Source organism: Ambystoma mexicanum, chromosome 4q (genome assembly GCF_040938575.1).
Source record: "Ambystoma mexicanum isolate Mex_15411 chromosome 4q, UKY_AmexF1_1, whole genome shotgun sequence".
Taxonomy (NCBI): Eukaryota; Metazoa; Chordata; class Amphibia; order Caudata; family Ambystomatidae; genus Ambystoma; species Ambystoma mexicanum.
Genome location: NC_090928.1, coordinates 615,236,613 through 615,255,820, shown reverse-complemented (window position 1 = coordinate 615,255,820; position 19,208 = coordinate 615,236,613).

Sequence of the window (19,208 nt, the reverse complement as noted above, 5' to 3'; positions counted from 1 at the left end):
GCACCCATGCAATTCTGTGCCAGAATGGTATTCACTGGACTCAGATCATGTCCAATAAGGACTTTCTCACGTAAGTGCAAATGCCTATCCCTAGATTATCACAGTTTGGTCAAAACAAATGCTGTCAACTTTGGCGTTTTCTTTGGGATATCAAGGAAGAAAGAACACATTCAATGGATATTAACGGTTTCCACAGTGAATTTTGGATGCATGTTTTTTTTCCAGTTTGTTGTATTATGCCTGGCTCTGTGCCCAATATATTCTGTCTATGTCCTTATTATAATAACTGCTGGACCCAAATGCAGGCAACTTACATTTGTTGTGTTCGGGATGTGGGTTTGTGAACTGCAAAGAACCCCTCCGACCCCAATGAACCATTACACCACAATATTTGTCAAGTGTTGGCAATAAAAGGCCATAGGTTTTTATTGTTACAGATATGGTTATGGAAACATAAACAATAACCGCATATCATAATAATATAGTACTTTTGGGCACCGGATCCTGAGGTTACCCCCTCTGGCCCGTGCTGCCTTCTTGTCCCATGACTTGTTGTGGTCACGTACAGTGTACTGCTTCCTCTTCCATTGTTGTACTCCCTTCTTTTTCTAGGGTGCGAGGGATTGCGGAAAAGAAAAAGAGCGGAAGACGCTGAGTGCAGAGGAAACCTCCTGACTGTTTGGGTCTCCGTTCAGGGTCCACAAACAGTTTGTATCTCATGAGCTGCTAGCAGCTCCTTATATAAAACCCTGGGGTAGCCCCTGGGTCTTTTTTGTGTTCTGTGGGGGTTGTAGGCCAGCCCACCAGGCCGGCAGCAGCCGACTGTCTGAGATCCTGGGGGGGCATTTCTTTGAAGTTTCCCTGCCTGACTACTCGCTTCCCTTGGGTGCTTAGCACCCATTTGTCCTTGTGGAAGGGTGAGGTGTTTGTTCACACCTCACCCTTCCTGCGCTTTGTAGCGCCGAGACTGCGTGTCTCTGTGTGTGTGGGGGAGAGGGGAGCAGGCCTAGGGGTGAAGGCTGCTGCCCCTCTCCTGGGCTTTGCTGTCATGGGGGCAGCAGTTACTCGGCCTGGCTTTGGGCGGCCCTGCAGCATTGCCCATAACTGCTGGACCCATATACAGGCAACTTACATTTGTTGTGTTCGGGATGTGGGTTTGTGAACTGCAAACAACCCCTCCTGCCCCAATGGACCGTTACACCACAACATTTGTCAAGTCTTGGCAATAAAAGGCCATACGTTTTTATTGTTACAGATATGATTATGGAAACATAAACAATAATCACATATCGTAATAATATATTACTTTGGGGCACCGGGTCCTGAGGTTACCCCCTCTGGTTCGTGCCACCACACACGGGCAGGTTATCGGCTGCCTGTGTTCCCCCAAAAGTTAGGTTATCTGCAGCCCCTGGATGCTAAGGTAGCAGAGATTTCTCTATAGAATTGTTCCATGTCATGCCCCGATAAATGGGTGCCATCCTTGTGAAACAGATCGGGGAGCCCAGTGTTATGGCTGGGTGTTTAATAAAACCCAGACCCCGACTTTGCAGAATGTTTCCATCCCTCTGTTCAATTTTCTTCTGGACTCGTCTACTGGTTTGTAACAGGTGGCCCCCTGCCATTTTTTCCAAGGCAAGATTGCTGAGAAATAGATTTCTGTGCCCCTCCAATTGTGAGAAATGCTTGATAGTGAGGCGCACATTTCTTCGTATAAACTTTTTCTTCCCAAGCTTGCCAGATCACTGCCCCCTAGGAGGATTATTAGGAATTGCGGCGGGTCTCTGTATGCAACTAGGTCAGCTAGTTTGTCATGAATGTCTGTCCAGTGGAGGCCTCTGTAGCCCCACCAAGATGCAATGGTATTCCTAAAGGCTGGACCCTCTTTGATTTCTTCAGCCCAACGCCCTGTCCTGAATACAAACAAATGTCCTACTATCCAGGCTGAACTTAGGGGTGTGTCCCACTCGACTGTTGTTTCTGGGGGGAAGAGAAAAAAAAGGGGGGCGAAACTATATTAGTTCTGGTCTGATATATCTTTTGTAACAATCTGACTTCCACCCCCCTATGTTGTTTACCTGCTGGGTGCCTAGACATCCTTGCCATGCTGAGGTTGCAGCCCCAATTCTGAAAGAGTGAGTGCCAAACTCATTAGGGTTCCACCCTACTTTGCTGATTGCTTTCATCAGCACCCCTTTGAATTGATAGTAGCTTAATGCTGAGGAGTCTCTATGGATTAGGAATCTCCCCCCAACTTTGGGCTGTTATGCATAGTAGAGGTTAGTGATGCACACCGGGCACCCTGGTGTATCGTCCATGCAGCAAATGTTAATGACCCTTTTGGCCCCTGTTTTTGATCGTTGTATATCTATGCTGACGCTGTCCCTTTTCTACCCTGGTTTCCATGATGCCTAACCCATTGTTGGCTTTGGTGCTTGAGGCAAGGAGCTCTCCTACTCGAAAAGCCCCAAAGTATGCAAGAAAAAATGCTGATTTAAATATTAATGTTTCATTTGGGTGGGAGCCTCTGCCGTCTAATAGGCTTGTTATTTTTACTAGTTTTTCAAAGTCTAGAGGGCGGCGGGTGTCTACTTGGGGTCCCTCCATCTTACCCCAGCCCTTCATTGCATATGAAATTAACACACTTTGGGTGGGTCTGAGTCTCCCCGCAATTTAGAAAAATAGGTTATTGCTACAGATGTCTTTTTGCCCAATCTTTTTTAAAACCTTGCTTGTGTGCCCACTTTAAAAATATTTCTATATCATTTGTTGTTATTAACTCCACATGGTTTAAACCTGTTGCTCTAAAAACTGTTTGTAAGCACTTACTGTACTGAGCTGTAGTGCTGCTTGCCAGTGCTTTCTCTGCCATTTTAGCTAGGAGTCCCATGGCAGGGTTCATGTTTTCTGTTGGCAGCATGCTGCTGGCACCCGTTTTTGAGGTGGCTGGTCTTTGGTGTGCATCCGGCCTTGGCTCTGTGGTGCTGGCGTTGATGCAATTTTTTCTAGGTTCCCATTATTGTCCAGTAGTCCGCTAGTATGAGCGTCACCTTTTCCTGGGCGTGTGGTGCTAGCACCCGGAATCTTGTCCACTGAAAGTGAGATAAAGCATCTGCAATGTTATTATCTGCTCCTGCGATGTGTTTTGCTTTGACAAAATTGTTTTCTTGCAGTGTGACTGTTGTGATGGCTCGTAGCACTCTGAGCACTAGTTCTTTCTTTTCCGTGTTAGCCAGTTGCCTGCCCCAGATGCGTATGGTTAGACAGATGGGAAATATTTCCAACAGAGTCATGTTTTTGTCCATCCTGCTGTTTGCCATGACTCGGGCCAATGCTCAGCCACCCATTCTGTGTCTAGCATAGCCCCAAAACCCTTGCTCCCAGCTGCATCTGTGAAGAGGACCCTCTTTGCCCCTGTGTTCAATGGTGTGCGCCAAAGTGTGGTCCCGTTGAAGTTTTTGAGGAAATTCCCCCATACTTTCAGATCTTCTTTCACTTCTTTGCCTAGCCGGATGTGCAGGTGAGGTTTGCTGCATGCTTTGGTCTTAAATTCTAGGATCCTAGAAAATACTTTCCCTTGCGGGGTGATTCTGGCTGCGAAATTGAGACTGCAAGCCAGTGATTGTAATTTCCTTAATGTGCCCTTGTTTTTTGCACTTAGCTCTTGGATTTTCCTTAACAGTTCTGCTACTTTTGTTTTTGTGATTCTGCATAAGCCTTCTGTTGAGTCTATCTCTATTCCTAAAAAGATAATGTTCGTGGATGGCTTGGTTGTCTTCTCTGCTTGCAGGGCGATGCCCCATTGTGCGGCCATCCCATCTAACTCTGCCAGCGCCCTGCTACATTCTTCCGACTCTGCTGGTCCCATCACCATAAAGTCATCCAGGTAATGCACTACTCTGACCCCTGGTACTTGTTTCTGATATGCGCATTGAAAAAAATAAAACGAGCTGAATTGTTCAAATAGGGTGCAGGATACTGCACACCCTATGGAGAGGCATCTGTCAACATATTTGTTTTCGAAAAGTACATCCTAACCATTGTTGTGAAACTGGGTGGACCGGTAGTAACCTGAAAGCGGATTCAATGTCCAGTTTTGCCATAAGGACATTCCTACCGCAGTCCTGTATTAGTCTTACTGCCTCTTGAAAATGTGTGTAGGAGAGAGCAGATTCAGTATGCGGGATGCCGTCAGTGAGCGAGTGGCCCTTGGGGTAGGACAAGTGGTGTATTAGTCTCATTTTACCGGGTTCATTTTTGGGTACCAGGCTTAGTGGTGACACTAAATAGTTTGAAAATGGCATTGTTTCCCAGGGACCTGCAATCCTGTCCAGGCGTAATTCATTCTCTATTTTAGCTTTTACTAACATTGGGTTGTCCATGGCCGATACCAAATTTTTTGGGATTTTCTGGGACCCTACTCCTTTGAAAGGAATAACGAAGCCTTTTTTGAAACCCTGCAGGATTGGAGAGTTGATTTCTTTGTCGGGAAAACTCATTAAATTTTGCTGAAATTGTTTGGATTTGTTCCAAAACTGGCGGCAGTGTTTCATTGCTAATCTTCCTTTTTTGTATTTTTGGAAGCGAGTCTGGTGTAGTTGTTTTCCGGGTGGTCCCTGTTGCAGTTGGAGCAGTTGTGCTTATACCAGCACTCCTTCCCCCAAGTGCACTGATTTTTCCCATAATTACTGCATGAAATATTGGCTTTTGAGACATGGTTATTTTTGCTCTGTCCGTGGGCATTTGACTTAGCCGCCCCTTCCTGGGTTTTTAATTCTCAAAACTTCTGTTTCCCCCTTGTGAGTTTTTGTTAGTCTTGCCTGTTGCTTGGGCCATCTCCTCTTCTGATGTAGGCTCAGTGTTTAATATGTATAGATCGTTCTGTACTTCATCCCATTCTATGGCTGGCCTCTCTGACATACTCGATCTGATTCTTATATCGTATGCTAGCCTTCCCTTCCCTTTGTGGGCGAGCTTTACTTATCTGATTTTGTCCATATAAGCCCAGAGTTTAGCCTCATCCCCGGGGAATTTTTCCAAGTATATAGTTTCTAGGATGGCAAATTATTTCAACCACTTGTCCCAGTTTTGTTCTTCGTGAGCGTTCCTCGCTATGGCCTTGTTTTCAATCTTTTTGGGATCCCTGAAAGCATCCCTCCCCTTGCGTTGGGCTTCTATGAGTGAAAATATTTCAATGAATTATTTTATCCATATGGCCTCTTTAATTGTTATGTCAATGTTCCATGCTAGGGATTTTTTGTACTTATTCAGTATTTCTGTTTCAAAGGATCTCAGTTTTAAATCCACTTGTGCACTGCTGAACATCAAAATATCTGACGTGCTGCTGCTGTTCATGTCTATTGAACCTGTGGTGTTGGGTGTGGGCATTGCCCATGCTTTCAGAGCCTCTGCCAGGTCTGACGCTGCTGGTGGAACCATCGCTGCTGGTGTTCCTATGGATGCAGTAACAGGAGTAGCTGGTACAATGGGCATAGCCCACTGGTGTTGGTGGCACTGAAGGTGTAGTTACAGGTGTTGATGGTACCGGAAGTGGCACTGGGTCTATAATTATTTTGGGTTCCAAAGGAATGTTGTGGTCTGTTTCCCCTTCTGGGTCTTTAGGTGCCTGTTGCTTGTCCCTAATTCCCAGCATCATTTGTTGCATCTCCTCCATATTTTCACATAATTTTGACAATGTACCGTTCTTGTTACCTTTGCCAGCGCCCTCTGGTGCCTTTTTTCTCTTTTGCGGCGAGGGGCTGTCTTCCAACCCGACTGGAAATGGCAACCTCTCCTTTGGAAGGCCGTAAAAATGCTCACTGACCCAGTCCCACCCATAGTGTTCGGCTGCCTCGATTGCAGCTAGCAGGTGTGGTGATTTAGGTTTTAGTGGCATGTTTTTGGGTTCTTGTGGATTTTGTTTGGGTGCCATGTTTCTTCTTGAGAAAGAGGTTTTCACACCGCCTGCGCCTGGTTGATTTCCTTGGTTTCTCTTTGACGAACAATCCCACTCTTCCTTGTACGCCAAAACTGGAAGGGCTGCCGTGTACGCTGTCTGTCTACCCCAGATGGGGCCTCTCCCCGGAAACACAGCTTCTTTGGAACTTTCTCATGCACCAGGGCTCTTTTCTCCCGTGCTGTCAACCTTCTGTTTAGTGCTCACACGAATAGGACGATGTTCGTGCTGCGGGGAGACAAACAAGACACTGCGTATGTAGTGAACTTGGGAAAGGAGCGATTGATTAAAGGTAGAGAAAGGCAACAGAAGACGCTGAGTGGACAGTGTACTTCCAAAGAAAAAGAGCGAAAGACGCTGAGTGCACAGCAAACCTCCTGGCTGTTTGGGTCCCCGTTCAGGGTCCACAGTTTGTATCTCATGAACTGCTAGAAGCTCCTTATATAAGACCCAGGGGTAGCCCCTAGGTCTTTGTTGTGTTCTGTGGGGGCTGTAGGCTAGCCCACCAGGCCGGCAGCAGCCGACTGTCTGAACACCTGGGGGGGCATTTCTTTGTAGTTTCCCTGCCTGACTACTCGCTTCCCTTGGGTGCTTAGCACCCATTTGTCCTTGTGGAAGGCTGAGGTGTTTGTTCACATCTCACCCTTCCTGCGCTTTGTAGCGCCGAGACTGCGTGTCTGTGTGTGTGGGAGAGGGGAGAAGGCCTAGGGGGAGGGCTGCTGCCTCTCTCCTGGGCCTTGCTGCCATGGGGGCAGCATTTACTCTGCCTCGCTTTGGGCGGCCCTGCATCATTGCCCATAATGAGAGGAAACATAGACGAATTGCCATAGCATTTCGGTGCTGGACTGCCCATGTAGGCGGGACAAAGACTGATATGCAAATGGATATTTCCCATCTGTGAAAGGTACAGTGAGCAAAAAGCGTGTGCTGCAAACTCTCATCTCAGAACAGGTTATCATGCCATGTTCTTTCTGGAGAGGAGCGCCTGCGACCTTTTTGAAATATTTGCAAGGAACTTGGGGTTGGTCACCCTGAGTTACCTGGGGGCAACCAGACGTGGACTCCCTGCTCACTGTGCTCAGATAGGCAAAGCTTCACCTCACTGATGAGGCCCAACAAGGCTGAAACACGTGTACAGGGTTGCTTTTGGTACTCTTGTTCAGAGATGAATTGCCATAGCATTTCGGTGCTGGACTGCCCATGTGGGTGGGACAAAGACTGATATGCAAATGGGTATTTCCCATCTGTGAAAGCTACAGTGAGCAAAAAGCGTGTGCTGCAAACTCTCATCTCAGAACAGGTTATCATGCCATGTTCTTTCTGGAGAGGAGCGCCTGCTACCTTTTTGAAATATGAGAGGAAACATAAGAATGCGCACTTTCGTATCCCAAGGAATACACAAAACGCACATTTTTATCTCCAAAACTTAAGAAAATAAAATACATTCTGTCAATGGAACTTTACGTGACAGATGAACCGATTATGGGCATTGCCCGGGCATTGCTGTATACTTTGTCCTTTCACCCCATGCCACACTAGGGTGTGTCTGCAGTATTGATGAACTCCCTTTCCATGTTTGCCCACTAATACCCAGCACCATCTTTGTGCAAATGCGCAGTTTGTAGTTCCACTATTTCCTGTGAAATGTTTGGGGCACGTTCCCTGTGTGTGTTGAGCACCGTCCCGCATGCGACCTACAGCTTCATGCGGCTCTGCCCATCTTCCAGGAACAGCGACGTCCCTCCTCCACATTTGCTGAGCCTAAGAATTCTAAGACAGCAGCGTAATTGCAGAAATGACCCATTGCACTGATTGAGAAGCTATTTTCATGATGTAGTTCTGTAAAATATTGCATAATGATGTCATTTAAGCTGTGCCTCAACCGTGGTGCGTGTGGGGTCAGCTGTTCACGATGAGCATGTGGAACCATTAACATTAATCCCACTTTGTCCTCTCGACCGAGAATGCTAAATGCCCTTTTAATACGGAATATTCAGAGAAGGGGAACATCACTCATGGATAGCGGCCTTCTAAAAATGAAAGGAACTTCACGGCAGACATGTTGGTAGAGTTGAATGAAAGGAGAACTTTTCTCTTTAAAGAGGCTTCCCGCCCTGCAGGTCATTAATGTACTTGAGGAAATGAGGCCGAGTGGTGTGCTACAGGGGTGAAAAGTAAGTGCTCTGTGGCTAACACTTTTACTAGAAAGACGGCCATTTATTCTTGTGTTTTCAGTTTCCACTTGGACAAATGTGTTCTTTCCCTTTACCTCAGGCAGCGCCTCACACATCTCCTGCGCTGAATCGACAGCCACATTGGGCCAAAGGTTCAGGCGGCTCTAATGAGCGCTTCCTTTGACAAACATCCTGCGGTTTCTGCTTGAGTTGCAGCATAAATGGCTCGAGCAGCGAGTGCAAGTTGATCGGCCTTTGATTACTTTTGATATGGGAAACGGCTAAATGACCATTCAATCCGTTTTGCAATGTATACATTTTTAATGAGTTGCCTTTACTGAGTGCGCAACTAACAGCTCATAAACGGCCTGCTAAACCCAACGCAAGCCCCGGCCACACTTTTCGTGGTCAGTGGTCACAGTTCGCAGCAAAGGAATCCGAATAATTGGCAAATCCGATACTCAAATGCCAAATCGCTTCGGTATGTACATTAAAAATGACTTTTTTTTCTACAATCAGTCAGAAATATCGTACAAATATAAAACTGTGTAATACATTTAACAACTATTGTCTAAAATATCGTTAACATATTTATATGTTTACAAAAATAAAGACGAGACCTATAGGATGATGTTTTGCAAGTCATAAATAACTCGTATTTTGCAGTCCATATTTATTTTCATAGGGCAGCAAGAAAGAAAAAACACAATCTTACGTGATATATTCAGTGCTGCGGGTTTCATAAGTCTTTCTCACTATCATATCGGTTGAGATTCGATCCTCCTCCCTCTGAGCTCTCAATTATGTGCTGCCTTGTCTAGTATTCTATTGCCTTTCTTCATGCTGCAAATTCAGCTAGGCATGTGCTCAATGCAATTTTACATGCCAGCGTCTCATTTGCTTTTTTGGGTTGTCATGGTATTGTTATTTTACGTTATGTTATTGAGATGTATACCCTGCATGCTGTCATTTGCATGCGCTCCAGGCCATCTGGTGGATCCAAAAGAGGGAGGGGGGGGGGGGTAGGTTATGTTAGTGGGGAGAGCGGAGCATGTACAATACATTTGCTGTTTTGTTGTTGCATGCAGAAACAGAAGTATCCTGATCTCCGCAACAGGCCTGGTTCTTGGTGTCCTATGTCACAGGCATAGAGTCTTTTGTACTCAGATACGATATGATATGATAGTTCATTTATGACACACTTAATACCCAGAGGTTTCTAAGCACGGACCCGGGGATCAAACCTGTGTTGCTCCATGTCGTCTTGCTTCCAAGGAGAGCACGTTGCCCCTGAGCTATCCTTCAGAGAGGGAATCCTTGTTTGGCTGTGCTACTTGGATGCCTTGGTCAGGACTGTGACATAACACCCATTGAAGAGGAGTTGCATTGAGTTATTGGTTGTCTTTTGGAGGGTTGAGGGGGTTATTCAATTGCTGTGTGATGCAGTGGCTAAATTGGTTTGCATATCAAGTCATAGATCATAGAGGATGAGAGGGTTAGTGTGGGGAGGTTAGCGGAGGGAATAGTGGAAAACTTGGAGCATGCAGGTAGTCTGGCCAAGGAAAAGTCTTGTTAGGGGTGCCCCTTGGGAGATGTCTCAGTAATCTCCTATGAGTAGGCTACTTGTGAGGAGATGTCCTAAGGCCAAATGGAGAGGTCTGATATGTCTGGCAGTGTACTCTGCCAAGTGGTGAATGGGCTTTTATGAGAGTGGGAGATCACTGAGAAGGGTGGAAGACATCGGGAGAATGTATTAGTGTGTTACAAGTAGTGGCTGTGTGCGAATTATTCCTGAGGGAGTTCAGACTAGGGCTCCAGGGAGGGCAGAGACCTGGTGGGATCCCTAGCAGGCATAGGCACACGTCTCTAAATTTGGCCAGTGGTAGCAGATGAATCCTTTGCAAAAGATGTGTCACTAATATGACAATGGCACTGATTTTTGGGTGTCGATTAATCCATGACAATCATGAGACAGGCTTCCCGGTCTTGTGTGGTTATTTGTCATCCAATCTGAAGAGACAATCTTGTGAAAAATAACAGGTTTATTCATCAGGCACTTCTAGTCAAAAAGGGCCTCTCGGTTGATTTGTTAGGTCTGTTCAGCCAATTAGAGTCCGCAAATCTTGCAAAGGCAGACCATTCCACTGCATAACGCTCTGCTCACTTCCCGTTAATTTGGGGTTTTAACTATAGTGTGAGAGAGGTGTAACACAGGGTCGACTCACACTAGGAGGGTGTTTGGAGGGTTTTGGAAAGCTATGGAGAATTTTGGAGGGGTGCCTTAAGTTTCTTGTTGGTCCTTTTGGTAGTATATAGCAATGCAATATGTTTTGCATACATTTTTATCATCTCTTTTGTCTACACGTTTGTTCAGTGTGTGTTAGTGTCTTGTGTTATTTTCCCTGTATACAAAAAGAAAATAAGATTGCACCTTCCGTGTTTTATTTTCTCCTTTTGTGTCCCTTTCTATACTATAAAACAAAACAATATTTCTCACATCTGTTTGTTTCCCCAAAAACACAAATAAACCTTTACTCTCTGTCTGTCATGAACAGTTTTATGTTGGGTTGCATTGATTGATTGATTGTTAGTTTATTTGTATAGCGCCTATGCACAATGTGTTTCACAGCGCTTCAAGGCATGTCGGGGAGCAAGGGAATAATACAATAACATTATTACAGGCCTTGAGACAACAAGAATTGGTAACTTACTATCGTACTAGGCCTGCCAACATTTCGGATAGTGCAAGGGTTAAGACAATAGGTGAGGGAAGGGAGGGTGGAGGAAGGGAGGAAGGAGAAAAACAGAGAGACTTATTGTACTAGGTCTGACGACATTTCTGATAGTGCAAGGGTTAGGACAATAGGTGAGGGAAGGGAGAGAGGGAGGGGGCGAGGAGGAGAACAAACAGCGGCTATCATACTAGGCCTTACAACATTTCTGATAGTTCAAGTGCATTGAGTATGGTGGAGGCGAGGGGGCAAGGGGAGGAGAGAGGACACAAGCAGGGGAGAGGAAGAAACAGTGAGTTAGGTGAAAAGGAAGCAACAACGGGGAAATACATTGGTGAGGAGCACACAGACAGAAGGAATGAACACCGCCAAGATGCAAAGGTTAATGCTGAGCAACAAATGTTGCAAGAGTCCAGCATGTGCATGCCAAGAATCAAAGTCAATGATGGGCACGGCATGATTCAGGGCCATCAAGAGTGCGTAATGGTTCAAAGAGTCCAGCAAGAGTACAACATGGTTCAGATGGTTGAATCAGCAAGAGACAAAAAAGTCAAATCAAAGCATTAGCACAGAGCGATGATGGTATGGTCACGATGTGAAATCAGACTTGGGGCCTCATTACACGGACGGCGGTGGACCAAGGTGCTATTAGCACCTTGGTCCATGCCGGTAAAATACCGGCACCGCCTTGGAGGAAAGGGGAATTACCGCCCTATTCCAAGGTTGGTGGGGCGGTAATTCCCCCTTCCCCCATTGCCCTTCCCCATTCCCATTTTTGCCCCATAGGGCATAATGGGAATGGGGAAGGTGCTAATTACGGCACCGCAAATTGCGGTACCGTAATTAGCTCCCTGCTCCCTTTGCGGGTTGGTTTTTAACGCCTGCAAAAAGCAGGCATTAAAGTCTCCAACCCGCAAAGGGACCTCGTAGTAAGGCTGTAAGGGTTAACGGTCACTGGTACCATTAACGGTGACCGTTAACCCTTACCGCCGTCCATGTAATGAGGCCCTTGGACTTCAGGCAGGGTGCGTTTGTTGAAACAGAGGAGGCATTGTATTTTATTAGTTGTTGGTTGTAGTTGTCGGGTACACTAGTAGATTGTGATTGTAGATTTTATTTGTATGGTTTAGTAATAGGTTGTTGCTGCAGGATTGTTTTGTATATTCCTTTGTTTGTCCACATGTTTGTCAGCTTGATGATGTACTGGGGTTTCTTAAGGTTAACAGAGCTCGGGGTTCCCTTGGTTCACACCGTTTTCAGTCCTTGTGGCTATAGCGGCGCACCAGCTACCACTTGGGGAGGCAAAGAGAAATCTGTCTGGGGAGAGGAGGAGAAGGAGCTGCCTTTCTCCCTACAGGAGGAAGAGGATTCCTCATTATTGATGAGGAGGGGAGATGAACCCATTATTGATGAGGAGAGGAAATGCTCCTATACTCTGCGGTTGCCGGTTCGTCTGTGCGGGCCAGAGTGCAGTGCTGAACTTGTGAGTTGGTGGGGAAAGCACAAGCATTGGGCGATGCCTTGGGCTTGGAAGGGGCAGCCCTGCAAGAACCAAGTACAAAGTCAGGGGAGGGACAGCCTCATGTGGATTCCCCCACGGAGGCAGTGGAAAAGCAGGCATGCTCATCTTCCATGTAGCAGGAGGGGTTGGCCGCAGCAAGAATGCTGGAGGAGATGTTTGGATCAGGTCCACAGGATGGGAGACATAGAGGAGGACGTCATGAATGAGAGGCAGGACTGCCAGGAAGGAGGTCAGGGGAAGGACCAGTCTGCGGAAGTGTAACAGCAGGTGGTGGACCCAGCTGATGGCGATGATGAGGTGGAGCAGGAAGAGGAGGTGAAGAGAATCCTCCTCCTGCGATGGCATGTGGGAAAACCAGGTGGAACATCAGGGAGCAGTGTCCTCAATCCACATATGCAACAGGGTCCATGGTGTGGGACTATTTTTACCTGCCTAGAGAAGATCATCAGGGGGTCAGAGCCTGATGATCAGGATTGTCAGGAAGGGGCTTGGAGGGAGGACCAGCCTGTGAAGGTGCAGCAGCAGATGGCAGCAGATGGTAGACCCAACTAAGGGGGATGATGACGAGGAGAATGTACAGCAGGAAATGGTGATGGAGGATCCTTTTCCTGCCAAGACATGGGGGAAAACAGAAGGAACATCAGAGATCAGTGTCCTCATCCTACATATGCCAAAGGGTTCTGGGTGTGGAACTATTTTGACCTTCCACCAGAGAAGAGCATTGGGGGTGGAGCCTGTAAAAACCCCTGAGAAGCTTCAAGTCTTAGTGTGTATCTACGCCTTGTGTGAACATACTGAGAACCTTAATGAGTGGATGCACCCTGTGAAAATACCCAGGAACCTTGAGTGGGTGGCTGATTAAGAAACATTACCTGCAGTGTAGGCAATGCAATGCAATCTGTAAGTCAGCAGCTGGTCATTCATGGCTACTCAGTTACACTCACTACTGCAGCTATCTGTTTCCCATCCATCTGCACCACAAAACAACCCTGCTTCACATTTTGGTTTCTGACATGTGATACTGGCCAGGACCACACTATCAACATTGCATCATCTGAGCTGCTGTGAAGGCTTTTGGTAGAAGTCCCATAGTCTTCCACAATTAACCACTCATTCATTCTTATTAATGCCATTGTTCTGCACGCAGCACTGCAAGTCTTTCCCTGCAGTTAAAGAAAGCAATCGCACACCGCAATAACAACTCTTTTCGAATGCACACTTGTGGAGGGCAGCTTAAGATCACTTGTCAAAATTTGGGCTGGTTTTTGTTCCTCCTGCTTACTTGTGCCAAATGATGTTGCAAGGACTGAACAATGCACCCTTGCACATTTACAGTGTCTTATACGTGTGATATATGCTGCTAAAGCTCATCCCCTGAGACATGTAACTGAAAAGTGCCCAGTTTACTTTAAAATGTGGGCCCAAAAAGGAAAACAACATGGACTCATTGTTCTCTATAAAATCAGCTACTATTGAGCACCATGCATCCTTGCATGCAGGTCCTTGAGCAACTCTGATGCATCTGCGTCACCTGACAAGGAATGGGCTCTTGACATATTCTTCAGGTTGGGCCCAAGTATGCAGACCAGGTGTAGAACCTCACTCAAGGATACTCTGAGACAGCTAACCTGCTAAGATGGACACATTAGACAGCAACTGCCACTTACATGGAGTAAAGAAATCCCCATCTAAAGCTCTTCTATGAGTGTATCAGTAAACAGTGATGGTGTTACAATGGACTGGTCTAGCATCTGCAAAGCAAATTTCCAACGGCGGCCACCAATGTCTCCAGGTTTGGCAGAGGCAATTTGTGTCACCCTTGAAGTTGGTGTAGTACATTTTTGGCATGATAGCCTGACAGAATTGGGAACTGATCTTCTGGGCCAGAGTGACCATACCTTTGACTACTGAGAATTTGGTGATCAAGCATGTGACCACAAGGTACAGGACATTCTGAAGGAGAAGATGAAAATTGTCATGCCAATTCATAAGGCAGCAAGAACATTTGTGCCAATGTCTACTGCCACAAAGCCTAATGTCAAGTTATGAGTCCATGTGCTTCCACCTCCTCTACCTTCTCTGAAAAGACCCAAAAACCCTATACCTTCTGCCCTGAAACTCTTACATGCACACGATTGCCTTCTGCCAAACTGAACACACCTGCAGCCCCCTTGCATTTCTCTGGCACCTCTCTTAGATGCTGAAGGAAGAGAAGAACACCTAGCGCTCTGTGTTGGCCATGTAGTAAGTCTCTAACTACTGGTCTACGCGTCAAAGTTAAAGTGGAAATGTTGCCTCACAGTTGCTGTGGTGCCCGGCCCACTGTAGTCATTACCTTGCTCCGATGTCACGCTGCAAGAGATAAAACATCCACCTGGAACATCTCAGGGGTGATTCACTTTTTCCCATATGGTTCCAGAGTGCAGAGCCTTCTGCAAATGAGTATCGAAAGTGATCTGCGACCAACATAACAGCCAGGTTATATTGAGCAGATGCTGTCAGCTATGGAATTTGTGATATTTGTGGTCATGCACAAATCCTTCCATAACACTGCCTCGATGCAATGGGGATCCCTGGCACTGCTATGGGCTGATGAGGTGCAGGATGTAGAGCCTGTTGGCTGGCTACCAGTGCCAAGCAGTGGTAAAGATGAAGTATTTTCATGAGTAATGTAATGCAACGCAACTTGCCTTACGCTACAAGGTGGATTGTACATCAGCTATTTTGAACTCTTCCCCAGTCTGTGCATGATGCTGCTGCATATAGGACAGGATAGATGTGGTACCCAAGATTGTTCCAGACTTCCCTCATAGGTTTCCAGCATAGGGATTGTGTGGCCATATTTGGTTGCTGTTTATTTACTTAGAAGTACTGGCACCCTTTTGACTTTTGTAGTATGCTAGCAGTAAAGAGGCTGTATTTATGTGGGTATGATGGTGCTGGTGGAGGTATGATAATATAATGATGTGGGAGGTCTATTCCACAAAGAGACTGTACAGTGGTGTGGGGGAGCTTGGATCAATAGTACAGCCTCTGCATCATTGGTGGTATTATTAACCTCTTCCACCGCCTTACCATTGCTTTCCAACAGCAATGCATTGGCACCCGACATCTGCTGGAGCATAATATGTGTATAGATATTCATCGTCCATCGCATCATCATTACTGTCAGACCCAGTGAAAGGGGATGGCAGGGATGTAGACCTGGTATTTCCTGTCTCCTCTTGCTGTTCAACTACTCTGTTGTTCTTCTATTATCTTGTTTAGATGAGATCTGCACATTTCTCTTCTGCAGATTCTTGAAGGAACTGAAACTGGAACCCACCTTGGTCAGTCTCAGTGAATGTTCATTGTCACTGCGAAATACCTGTGCATTAACGGTGCATGTATCCCTGGGTGACTTCTGGCAAGGTTTGACCCTGATGAATCACCAGAAGTGTGGGTGCGTTGTAGGAAAGTTCATCCAATCATAGTCCCCAGTAACAACTTAACATGCTATAATATTTAGGTGCGCTATCTAGGCGACTACGAAGAATTGCAGTGGTCTGAAGAACATTCTTTAAAAGCACTTTGCATTACATTACACCAGAGTGCAAAAAACAGTAGGACACTACTCCAGGTGGGCAACATCACAGTGGGACACCAAGGATAAAAACATCACAGGGGGACATTACAATGAGACATATGGGAGCAAATCCAATTGGGCAGAAACACTGTTGGGCATCCATTAGTACTAAAGTGCAGGCTTTAGGCAGGACCACTGACTCGACTTTACTTCAATTTTCACTAGCACGCACTGACCCACATTAACCCCTTACCATGCTAATCCACTAGAATCACAGTTCACTCGTATTCCTGGTAGTCCTCTTATTGCTTTTACCTTCCTTTTTAAACTTGTTATTAACTCGCTCTTATTTTTTGCTGATTGCTTTTAAACTATTGTATTTGTATCAGTCGCTACTCCGGACCATAGAATTTGAGCCTGCTATCTTATCTGCTTAGTGCGACTTGAATCAGAGTCTTTGCTTTAGACTCTGCATGCATTAACTGCTCCTGAACTACATTACCCATACCTCTTTGTAGTTCAGAAGCATTTATCTCCTTAAACCTGGCACAAATGCACCAGTGCAAAGGAGCTCAGCCGGTCTGTGCCAGTATTTAAGGGCTTGGTCCCCTACTTCACTAAATAGATTCACTTGTATTGCTGCTAGTCTTCTTATTACTTTTACCTTCCTTTTTAAACTTGTTATCAACTTGCTCTTATTTTTTGCTGATTGCTTTTAAAATATTTTGCCAGATTGTATTTGTATCAGTTATTATTCCGGACCACGGATTTTGAACCTGCTATCTTATCTGCTTAGTGCGATTTGAATCAGAGTCTTCTTTTAGACTCTGCACGCATTAACTGCTCCTGAACTACATTACCCATACCTCTTTGTAGTTGAGAAGCGTTTTTCTCCTTAAACCCGGCGTGAAGGAGCCCAGCCAGTCTGTGCCGTTATTTAAGGACTCGGTCACCGCCCCTTCACTTCATAGATTGACTCATATTGCTGCTAGTCCTCCTGTTGCTTTTACCTTCCTTTTTAAACGTGTTATTAACTTATGAGAAAGGGGTTATCCCATGTGAGCCTATGCGCATTCAGATTAGTAGTCCTCACAGAATCCCAATCCTATAATGATTGTGAGGTACGCACTTGTGTTTGTACAATGTTATATTTTAATTCAATTAATTCCACATTCATCATACAAAAAGAGAAATTCTTCACTTAGTGTAATTCATTATAGAGCTTGTCCCCGTAGTGACTTGTCAGGTTAAATTGTGTCAGTCTGTGCAGGACCGGAAGGGAGAAAGCTTCTCCCTTTTCCTCATGGGACTGGCTGAGGTCCTTGCTGCAATCGCGGCAGACAGGGATATCTGCATTCCATCTGAGCTTAGTCGGGTGCCCGATGTCACAGTGAGTTCCGCTTGCTCCCTGCCGGTGGTTGCGAGTGCTTGTACACAGATTGCACCTCCGGTTCCACATGCAGGGAGCTGTTTTACAGTTGCGCCTCAACCTTCCTGCCTCACGTCTTCCCCTGAGGCAATATATATTCTGATCCCCGTCATCATCCAAGTCATAGCACAGGAGGACAAATTTCTCCCTGAGGCTAGTCTCATTTCGCAGACTCAGCATAGTACGCTTTTTTAGAACATTTCAGGTCCATTATCTGAGCACCTGCGAAGCAGCCATACTGTCACACCTGTTCACAATCTAGTCTGCATGCTCCTGAACAAAAGATCATTGGTTAAACATGCTGTTGAAGTTGCAACAAATATAGAGGACATGAACATTGACATTTGCGCACTAACAGAAACGTGGGGTCAAAGGACGGCAGGCCCTACTTTGAATCTGGCTATTCCTGATGGGTATAAGATGCTAAGACAGGACAGAGAGGAAGGCAGGGGTTGGGGGTTGCATTCATTTTCAAACCCTCCCTTACTATTTGGGAAACAAAAGGATTAATTTTGAATGGCATTGATTGCCTTCATGTTAAAATCGGACTCAATGGGCCTCATTACGACCCCGGTGCTAAACCATGGTGCTACTAGCACCATGGTCCATGACGGGGTCCGCCACGGTGAATGGCGTAATTACTGCCCCATTCCAAGGTTGGCGGGGCGGTAATTCCCCATTCACCATGGGCCCTTGCCCATTCCCATTTTTGCCCCATAGGGCTCAATGGGAATGGGGAAGGCGCTAAGTACGGTGCCGCAAATTGCGGCCTCGTACTTAGCACCAGGGTTCCGCAAAGGGACCTCGTAATTAGGCGCCGTTAACCCATTAGCACTTGGGTCGTAATGAGGCCCAATGCAGAATCTACTTCTAACCTTATTCTCATCTACAGATCGCTGTCACTGACTGAAGACTTTACTCTAGCATTGTCGAATTATTTACTGTCACAACTTAAACCCAGCTCTAGGTATCTTATACTAGGGGACTTTAATTATTGGCTGGAAGGTAAGGAGGATCAGGTGGCGGTGGGACTGGAGGTTGCCCCGTCTAATCTTGGTTTTCGAGCAGTTGATCAACATTCCCAAGCACAATCTGGGTCATATTCTTGATTGGATCTCCTCCACCAATGTTAAGACCAAGGATCTGTATGTCTCATCTTGCCCCTGGTCAGACCATTCCTTTGTGCATTTTACCATTCAGGCAGACTTCCCCAAGACACTTAAAGCTAAAATGATCCAGAGCTCTCTTAGCAGAAATCTTAAACTGCTTACCCGAGAAAGAGTCAAACCCTTGCTGAATCCTTCTATTACAGTCCCTCAAAATGTGTCAATATTTGGGGGGGTCTTTCTCATTTTTCTTCTAATTGTAAGGGTCAACACCTGGAATCGACCCTTAAGGTATACTCCATGCAAGTAAAACCTGCCACACAATATGGAGCAGCCTTATTGGTGTACTGCAAGTCTGGTGACATGCAGGCCAGGGAAAATCACTATTTCAAGAGGCTTTTGGGTCTTCCTGGCTCGTCCTCCTGTGCCTCAGTGTATAGCGAACTAGGGATGGTCTTTCTGGAGGATTACTGGGCTGTTGCCCCAAGTACCATATGGCTGAGAATATGGGGAAATAAAAATGCCACGCTATGTCATTTTATAAAGAAAGCAACATTGAGCCGGGACCGGTGGGATTAAATACCTTGGCTGAGGTCCTTAAATGAGCTATTGTGTAAGGCTAATGTGCCGGCTGTGCCACCACTGACCATGATGCTAGTACAGCAGGAAGTGAAATTATTTAAGGAAGCGGTAATTGGTGAAACCAGGGATAAACGAACAAATG